A 10,785-nucleotide genomic window follows, 5' to 3' on the forward strand; every position below is an offset into this window, starting at 1 on the left:
ACCTACTACATATACAACTTTCTCAGATATCCCGTCCTTTTTCCAAAAACAAAAAGGTTACATCCATTATATGAATGACTTGGATTAAGACTTTGCAATCCGCATCGTGGTGTCTTTCCACCCAGCTATGTACAATGACGATCTTTTCTAAATAAAAAAAGTGCAACAAGATAATTTATTTTCTTTTGATGATCAATAAATACTTTGATTAAGGGAAGTAAAAAGAACCAATGGACTTATCGATATAGTTTCATTGTATCAAGTTTGACTTTTGGTTGATCTCATAATGTTGTTGCACTCTTTTCTAGGAATTTACCAAATTCTTAGATCCCCGAGAGACAAAAACAAAAGAAAATAGAAGAAAATTAACACACTTATTTATTTATTTATTTTTGTTTTTATCTAATTCATTCACGTTTTCCTCTCTATCTTAGTTTTTTTTTGTCTAATTCAATCAAGAAGCTGGAAAGCTACATCCACTACTAATACAAAGGTAGTCAAGGATGGAACCAGAATTTCAAGTTAGGAAGGCAAAGTATAAGAAAAAAAAATTATAAAATTCCAAAGACAAAGACAAAGACACAAAAACATTGTTTTATATGTAATACATTACAAGACACAAAATATCAGTATTTCTTACTACATTATTATAATAAATTCATTGTAAAATTATAAGAAAAATGGAGCCAAATATAAAATTGTGGAGAATATACTTTTTCTCTTTCCACTTGGGCCCCTTAGGACCCCACCTGGCTTCATCCCTATACAAAGGAGCTTTCTCATATCATATTTGTGCTTTTTTTTCCAAAGAAAAAAAAGTTAAATCCATTATTTGAGATGACTAAGATTTCTTTTATTTCTTCTCTCCATGTGAGAAACAAGATGAGTAAGACCAAATGTCCATTTGGGAACAATTTATATAGCTTTTTGTTGAAAATTTTTGTAAAAAGTGTGTTAAAGTATATTTGTACCTTAAAAAATTTTGAAAAAGTGAGGTTTTAAAAAGTTGTACATAAAGCTAAAAACTAAAAGTTGATGTCAAACACACTCTAAAACTCTACATCGTGGTGTCTTTCCACCCACCACAATGACAGCCTTTTCTAAATTGAAAAGTTTCAAGAAGATATTTTCTTTTCTTTTAATGAATGAATACTTTCATTGAGGGAATAAAAAAGAATCAATGGCCTTGCGGATACACTTTTATGAAAGAGATTTGACTTTTGGTTGATTTCAATATCATTTCATAATGTTTTTGCTTGAGTCCCAAGATGTAAAATTATATTCATCTATAGTTGATCATGATAGCTTTGAATTATAAGAGAGCTATTCTCTCTTACTCCCAGCAACCAAAGCACCCATTAATAATTTAATATCTAATTGAACAAAATTAACACCACCTACCACCAAAAAGCAAAAAAGTCCCAACTCATCTCATTATTCTTTTCCTGAATTTCTGTGATGAGAATAAGACAAAGTTTTCTCCAAACAAAGTGGTCTTCAGTTGAAATAGGCCACAAGCAAGCATGCTACATATATACTTATATCAAACGGTCCATGTTATATTATTGCGGTTGGTCTAATAATGCAAAGCGTGTTCTTTGTAATGATTTGTTTTCTTTCGTCTATAAGTTTGCAGTTATGTCCTACTCAAGAAAACCAATATTCAAGAAGAGACCAAAGTCTTTGGTTTAAATGGTGTTGATCCTAATTTCGTATCTAGTACTATCTTGGAAAATGTTTAGTTATGACTAGTCTATTGATACTACCAGCTTGGCATTAATTGAGAATATACCTAAACTCAAGAAAATTAAGGCCAAAGAATTTTAGGGCAATTGGTAGGATCCCTTAAGCGTCTATTTGGTTGGAGGGGTGGGAAGGTGGGAAAGTTGGAGGATGGAAAAATGGGAGGATAGAAATATTGTAATTTCCTTCCTTTTTGTTTGGTTGAGAGTGGAAAAATGGAAGGATGTAAAAAGTGAGTTTGTATAAATTTACGCATATACTCTTGTTAAAAAATGATGCCCAATTAAATCCAAAAAAAGAATAAACAACCAAAAAAAAAAAAATCAATCGCCTAAATTTATTAAAAAATAAAAATCATGTCTAGAAAAAAAAAATCACATCTAAAAAATAAAAAATAAAAAATAAAACCACAAAAGAAAGCAATATATATATATATATATATATTGCCTGTTGAACTTAAGTCATATTTTGGAATGAGGTTTGTGTTTTGCATTATTTGGGAAGACCTAGACTCAACAAAAGAACAAAGACTTGGAATCAATTGTGCTTTCCCAACTTGTGTTTAGAGTTTAGTGCCTTGTTGGGAAGGGTTTCATAGTGAACACTAGTTCATGATATTATGAGTTTTGCATTATTTGCGAAGATCCACTCTCAAGAAGAGGCTAGAGAACTTTGATTGTCAATTTTGTATCTTACTACTATGGAAAATGTTTCTGTAATGACTAGTCATAATTTACTAGCTTTGCATTATTTGAGAATACCAAACTCAAGAAGGTGCCAAAGACTTTCATGCCAATGGTTTGGAGTTTTGCATTATTTGAGAAGACGAACACTCAAGAAGAGGCTGAAAACTTTGGTTTCATGAATAGTGCTTTCAAAGAAAATGTTTCATAGTGATGACTAACCCATTGCCACTACAAAAAACTGGACCTATAATGGCGTTTCCATAAACGCTGCTATAGGGTACATATAGTGGCGTTTGAAGTGTCCTATAGTCTATGGGTCCTTTTTTTTTTTTTTCCCAGTTGGGATTTTTTAATTTGTGTAGGAGAGAAAAAGACCTAGAGTGGCGTTTGTCAAACGCCACTATTGGCCTTCCTGTAGTGGCGTTTGTCAAACGCCACTATAGGCCTTTGTAAGTGTAGGACCTATAGTGGTGTTTGTCAAATGCCACTATAGGTTCTTTAAGGGGAAAAAAAAAGTGCCTCATTCACTATATTTTCACAACAAATCATGGGTAGTTAATTGTTATTGGTTTAAATTTGAATTTAGCACTGAGATTACTTTTTTAACCCAACAATAGGAACCAATAACAACTCACAATTTAAAATTTGTTGTAAAAATATTGTTGTAAAATATTCTATAATATATTTCAAACTATTCTTAAAAAGAAAAAAAAAATCAATCCGTAAAAAAAAAAAAAAAAAAAAAAAACTGTGATATATTCTAGCTAGGAATATGCCATAGAATATCCTAGGAATATTCTATGGCATATTCCAAACTATTCCTAAAAATAAAAAAATAAAAATAAAAAAACAAAAAACTCAAATCCGAATTGATTGTTCAGCTAATATATATATATTTTAAATGTATATATTATTATATATTTATATTTAAATGAGAAGTGTTACATTCACAATATTTTTATAACGTTTTCACAACAAATTATAAATGGTTAGTTTTTATTAGTTCAAATTTGAACTAAACAGTAAGATTACTTTTTTGTCACAACAATAACAATCAGTAACAATATGCCACTTAAAATTTGTCGCAAAAATGTTGTGAACATGTCATTTCTCTATTTAAATATATATATATATATATATATATATATATATGAGGTGCTACGTCCACAACATTTTTACAATATTTTTACAACAAATCACAAGTGGTTAGTTGTTATTAGTTCAAATTTGAACTTAATACTAAGATTACTTTTTTTTTTTTCTAATAATAACAACTAGTAACAATTTGCCACTTAAAATTTATTGTAAGAATATTGTGTATATATCATTTATATATATATATATATATATAAAAGAACTAAAAAAAAAATTTTAAATTCGAAATTCAAAACCCACCTAACCCCACCTACCCCCACTCACCTTATATCCTTGTCTCCACTACGTAACTTCTTCAGCCTTCTTATTTCTTTTCTTTTCTTTTTCTGGCTCCCTCATCTCCACTTCATCAGACTTCTTTCTTTCTTTCTCTTCTTTTCTGTTTCTTTTTTTCCTTCTTTCACTCTTCTTTCACTACACACCTGGATTTATTCTTTTCTCTTTCTCTCCTATTTGATTTTATTTCCCCTATTTTATTTGTGGTGGTGTTAATGCTAGTGGGTTTTGGATTTGAAGATGGAGTTGCATCTAGTTAATTTTGTTCAAATTTGTAAATGTTGCTACTATTATGGGATTTGTGATTGAAGGAAGAATGCTATTGGTTGTATAGTTGCAAGTAAGTATTTTTTTTTTTTAAATTTTAATGCTTGTAAAGTCTATTCCTTTTTTTATAATAGTTTTGGTCTATTCTTTGTCTGCTGTTAACTTTGCTTCATGAGTCTCTAAGGTTTAGAGATCTCAAGTGTTGTGATAATATCTTTCTCAAGTAGTGAAAAATTCAAAATCAATTTGATGATTTCTTTTTGCAGGTTATTGGTCTGTGGTGGCTGAATGTGTTGGGTAGAGTTGCTATTTTTTTTTTTTTTTTTTTTTTTTTTTTGTGTTTGATTTTGAATTTTTTTAGGTGGGTTTGTGTTTTTATTTTGAATTTCCTGGGATAGCCATAGTGTTTGTATTTGGAGTTGCTGGGATGTGTTTGTATTTTGTTTTGTATCTTTTAATTTAATTAAAATTGTAATATTAATTTAATTACATCTTAATTGAATTAAAAAAAAAATTTTCACGTCAAAAATAAAATTCTGGATACCAAAATTAATTTTTGGTCATCAAAAAGTTTTTTGGTGTTTTTTGGCTATAGTGGCGTTTGTAGAGTCTATAGTGGCGTTTCACAAATGCACTATTCCACATAATAAAAAAGTATTTTTTGNAACTCATTTTAGAGGGAAATTAACACTGATTTATATATCAAACATTGAAATGCTTCCACATGATACTACAAAATCGGCTCAAATTTTAAAAGTAGATGTTAGAAAAACTTAAATTTAGAAACATAGTTAGTAATTTTGTATATAAAAAAGCAAGAAAAATGAAATTAAAAAATAAAGTTACAACATAAAATTTAAATATGATATTAAATGATATTTGATTTTTTTTTTTTTTAACTCACCTCATTTTTAGTTGATTTCATAATATTTTTGCACTCTTTTATAGGAATTTACCTAATTCCTGAATTTGTGATAAACAAAAATAGAAGAAAATAGAAGAAAAATAACACACTTATTTTTTTTTTTTTGTTTTTTTTTGTTTTTATCCAATTCATTCACTTTTTGCTCTCTATCTTAGTTTTTGTCTAATCCATTCAACAAGCAGGAAAGCTACATTCACTACTAAGGTGAGTAGTTCTAGGACCACAAATTATTCCACAATTTTTTTGTCACAACTCTGACGTGGCAGATTGTGAATGGTTAACTATCACTTACACATAAACTCATAATTTTTTTTACCAATCACACTCTGCCACATTACAGTTGTGGTAAAAAGTTGTGAAAAATTATGTAGTCCTAAACTTTTCCATACAAAAGTACGCAAAAGATTTGACTTTTTGTTGATTTCAATATCATTTCATAATGTTTTTGCTTGAGTCCCAAGATGTAAAATTATATTCATCTGTAGTTGATCATGGAAGCTTTGAGCTGTAAGAGAGCTATTCTCTGTTTCTCCCAGCAACCAAAGCACCCATTAAAATCTAATTGAACAAAACTAACACCACCCACCACCTAAAAACAAAAACTTCCCAACTAATCTAATTTTTCTTTTCCTGAATTTCTCCATACATACGGTGATTTGTTGTCTTTCGTCCTACTCAAGAAGACCAAGTTGACCAACACTCAAGAGGCCAAGTATTTGGTTTGAATGTAGCTACTTGCTAATCCTAATTTCATATCTAGTGCTATCTTGGAAAATGTTTCTTTATGACTAGTCTATTGATACTAATAGCTTTGCATTAATCGAGAATACCCAAACTCAAGAAAATTAAAGCCAAAGACTTTTGGGGCAATTGTTAGGCCATCCCTTGACTTTTCCCTCTTTTTTGAAGACTTGGGACTCAACTAAATGCTGAGAACTTAGGCCTCATCAGATCAACTACCTTTTATGAATTCATATCCAGTGCTTTCTTGAAAAGTGTTTCATAGTAAATGCTAGTCTATATCACTAGTACTATGAACTTTGCACATAGACCACTAGAGTAGAGTTGAAGACTTTGACGTACATTGTATTCTTACACCACCCCCCTGGAAATTACTTTTCAACTAAAATAAAAGGTGGGAAATTTTTATTTATTTTCTTTGAGAAAAGAAAAAAAAAAGCAAAGGATATATGCTTTCACCAAAGATGTGAAAATGCTATGAATATTATAAAAAAAATATATGGATGTAGTTCCAACGTGAAAAAATAAAAAATATTGGCACAATGAGCCGGGCTGGACCTTGGGCAAGGCCACTTAAGTCATTGCTTAGGATGGCAAAAATTTTAAATTAATAATTATTTTTTTATAATTTAAAAAAAAATTAAATTCCCTAGTTTTAAGAAGGCCTCTAAAATGATGGGAATAATAAAAACCTAACTCATTTGAAATCCTAAACTTCTTGAAAAGTGTTTTATGGTGAATACTAGTCTATATCACAAGTATTATCATCATGAACTTTGCATTATTTGAGATAACCTAGAATACGACAGTTGAATACTTCACATCTAATCATATCTTTCCACCCACCCCTTGAGAGTTTTTATTTTTTATTCTTTTTTCCAACCAAAATAAAATAAAAAGGTGAAAAAAATTCCTTGTCAATGAAGAAAAAAATTACCTTATAAAACAATCTCATGGATCATTCCTCTCATGGTTGATGGTCCCCACATACTTGAAGACTCACATGCTATAAGAGGGATGCAGTATGAGATAATCTCACACCCTTAAAAGGCATATGCAAAAAGATAATACCACATTAAAAGCATGTTGTTTTACATAAGAAAAGGAAATAAACTCACCTCATTTTAGAGGGAAATTAACAGTTATTTATATATCAAACATTGATATGCTTCCACATGATACTACAAAATTGGCTCAAATTTGAAAAATAGATGTTAGAAAAATAGATTCAGATCCTCTAGATTTTTTAGGATACTCTACCAATAGATTTCCTTAAATCATAACCACTCTTTAATGATTTAATAGTCTAGATTCTGCGAAGTCAGCATTCCATTTACAATATTCTTAAAATAATAAAATAATGTTGCAAACAAAACAATTAAGATTATTATTAGTGAAATGTTGACATGGCAGAATTTACACCATTAAATCATTAAAGAGTGGTTAGGATTTATGGAAATCTATTTGGTAGAGTACCCTAGGAAATCTAGAGGATCTGGATCCTAGAAAAACTTAAACTTAGAAACATAGTTAGTAATTTTGTATATAAAAAAGCAAGAAAAATGAAATTAAAAAATAAAGTTACAATATAAAATTTAAATATGATATTAAATGATATTTTAATTTTTATAAAAAAATAAAAAATAAATAAATAAACTCACCGCATTTTTGGTTGATCTCATANGGCCTTAATTTTCTTGAGTTTGGGTATTCTTAATTAATGCAAAGCTGGTAGTACCAATAGAATAGTCATAACGAAACATTTTCCAAGATAGTACTAGTCAACTAGAGACAAAACTAGGATCAGCACATTCAAACCAAAGACTTTGGCCTCTTCTTGAGTAGGACGTAACTGCAAATTACAAATGAAAGAAAACAAAATCACCGTATAATATGTAGCATGCTGGTGGCCTATTTTAACTGAAGGCCACTTTGTTTGTAGAAAACTTTGTCTTATTTTTGTCACGGAAATTTAGGAAAAGAAAAATTAGATGAGTTGGGACGTTTTTGTTTTTGGTGCTGGTGGTGTTCGTTTTGTTCAATTAGATTTTAAAGGGTGCTTTGGTTGCTAGGAGCAAGAGAGAATAGCTCTCTTACAACTCAAAGCTTCCATGATCAACTACTGATGAATATAATTTTACATCTTGGGACTCAAGCAAAAACATTATGAAAATGATATTGAAATCAACAAAAAGTCAAATCTCTTGCGTACCTTTGTATTAGTAGTGATGTAGCTTTCCTGCTTGTTGAATGGATTAGACAAAAACTAAGATAGAGAGCAAAACGTGAATGAATTTGATAAAAACAAAACAAATAAAATAAATAAGATGTGTTATTTTTCTTTTCTATTTTCTTTTATTTTTGTTTCTCACAGATTCAGGAATTAGGTAAATTCCTATAAAAAGAGTGTAAAAATATTATGAAGATCAACCACAAAATGCGGTGAGATTAATTGAGAATACACAAACTCGAGAAAATTATGGCCAAAGACTTTGGGGGCAATTGTCAGGCCATCCCTTAACTTTTCCCTCTTTTTGGAGATTTGGACTCAACTAAATGCCGAGCACTTAGGCCTCATCAGATCAACTACCTTTTATAAATTCATATCCTACGCTTTCTTGGAAAGTGTTTAATGGTAAATGCCTAGTCTATATCACTAGCAGTATGAACTTTGCACCTGGGCCACAAGAGTTGAAAGACTTTGGCGTAAATTGTATCCTTACAGCCACCACCATGGAAATTGTTTTTCAACTAAAATAAAAGGTGGGAAAAAATTATCTACTTTCATTGAGAAAAGAAAAAAAGACAAAAGATATGTGCTTTCACGAAAGAGACGAAAGTGATATGATATTATAAAAAGATATAAGGATGTAGCTCCAACATGAAAAAATAAAAAATATTGGCACAATGAGCCGGGCTGGCCTTTGGGCAAAGCCACTTAAGCCATTGGCTAGGGCAGCAAAAATTTTAAATTAATAATTATTTTTTATCATTAGAAAAAAATGTGAACTCCCTCACTTCAAGAAGGCCTCTAAAGAATACATTTGGATAGCGTTTGCATTTGCAGTAGAAATAAGTTTGCGTTTTTGTGTGGGTTCAGTGTATTGTTCACGAGACTCACAAGTACCTTTTTCAATAAATTTTTCTTTAAAACTGGGTTTCACAGCACTATTCACACATTTAAAAATTATTTTGGTACAGTTTTTTCAGTTTTTAGTTTTCAGTAATAAGTAAAAACCCAACTTATTTGAAATCCTAAACTTTTTAACAAAAATAAAATCATATGAATGCATCAAATTATCATTAAAGTTAATTTCTCATAATGACTTTAGATTTCAATTTTTTATATGCCCCTCTCCCACACAATGGAATGTCAATATTAGCCATCCAATCTTTCACATGACCGTACACCAAATAATCTCTCTCTCTCTCTCTCTCTCTCTCTCTCTCTCACTCTCAAAATCAAATTGGAAATTAGATTTCAATTTTCTTTCACCGTGTATCACTTTCTTTAAGGTAAATAAAAAATCATTTGAAAAATGTTAAAAGTAGATATTAGAAAAACTTAAATTTAAAAATAAAATAAGTAATTTCGTATATCAAAAAGCTAGAAAAATAAAAATAACAATAAAGTTACAATATAAAATTTAATAATGATATTTTTATGATATTTGAATGAATAAATAAATAAAAACCTCAAATAAAATTGTTTCCTTAAGCCTCAATTTGTCTCGGGCCGGCCCTCACAACGACATAACAACTAGGGAGATGAATTTACATCTTTGTACACAAAACAAAAAGGGTGATACTAGGAATACTCTAATAAAAAATAAAAAATCTATATTGTCATTACAAACTAATGTGTTACCAATCACCAAAATTTAAAAAAGAAAATTCAAACACTTAATTATTATGTTTTTTAAAATCCATCAATCACACCTGTTATCATCATAATTTGTAAAGGTTATATGGTAAAATGCATAATATCTTTAATATTTTCCAAAGAAAAGAAAAATCTCAAAGGCCCAAGGTAAAAATTATCATGTGTTTGATATTAGATAACCTGTAAGAAATACACCATTTAAATTGCATGAGACAGCATGGGAGAATGTATCTTATTAGAACATCTCATGAAGTGCCCCTCTCATATTTGGTAGGCTCATACACCTATAAGACCCACATGTTATAAGAAAGACACATCATAACAAGACTGTCTTATAAGATAATTTCACTTTATGTGTCATTGATCTCCCACAAAAGTAACTTGGCATAGCTTCCTCCAATAAGGCATCTCTAGGATTTTTTTTTTTTTTTTTTTTACTTTAAATAATGACTTTCTTATCATTTATGCTAAACTAAAAGAGGTTATTAATTTCTTATTGTTTTTATGAATGTGACATTTTCAAATGATACTATCAGTGGAAAAGTACGTTGGATAAGAGTTGAAAAGTTGTTTGTTGTTATGTCATATTTTTGAACCAGGCAAGGTTTTCTTATTGGTTTGAAGTGCCACGTCAATTACACACCATGATTACTTATAATTTTTCCATAATATGAAGGCTTTTCTTTGTAAGAACCATGAAATTTAAAGCTAAATTTGTATCTTGCCTTCTTGGAAAGTGTTTCATACATCATGATTACTTAATAATTTTCCATAATATGAAGGTTTTTATTTTTATTTTTTTATTTTTTTTAAGAACCATGAAATTTAAAAGTAAATTTGTATCTTACCTTCTTGGATAGTGTTTCATAGTGAATACTTGTCTTGAACTTTGCATTATTTGAGATAACCTAGAACGCAACAATTGAAGACTTCGAACCCTATCATATCTTTCAACCCACCCCCTTTGAACTATTTGAGATAACCTAGAACGCGACAGTCAAAGACTTCGCACCCTATCATATCTTTCCACCCACCTGCTCGAGAGTTTTTTTTTTTTTTTTTTTTTTCAACCAATATAAAACAAAAAGGTGAAGAAAAAAAANGCCATA

The 10,785-nt window shown here is 29.7% G+C and overlaps 1 long non-coding RNA gene across 1 annotated transcript; it reads left to right on the top strand.

The window, feature by feature from the left end:
* Positions 1 to 3,887: 3,887 nt before the first annotated feature.
* LOC136065293 (uncharacterized) lies at positions 3,888 to 4,613 on the top strand. Its single transcript, XR_010626915.1, has 2 exons — positions 3,888 to 4,200; positions 4,394 to 4,613. It is a non-coding gene; the product is annotated as an uncharacterized LOC136065293 (long non-coding RNA).
* The last annotated feature ends 6,172 nt before the right edge of the window (positions 4,614 to 10,785 follow it).

This window comes from Quercus suber, unplaced genomic scaffold (assembly GCF_002906115.3).
Source record: "Quercus suber isolate HL8 unplaced genomic scaffold, Cork oak 2.0 scaffold_919, whole genome shotgun sequence".
NCBI lineage: Eukaryota > Viridiplantae > Streptophyta > Magnoliopsida > Fagales > Fagaceae > Quercus > Quercus suber.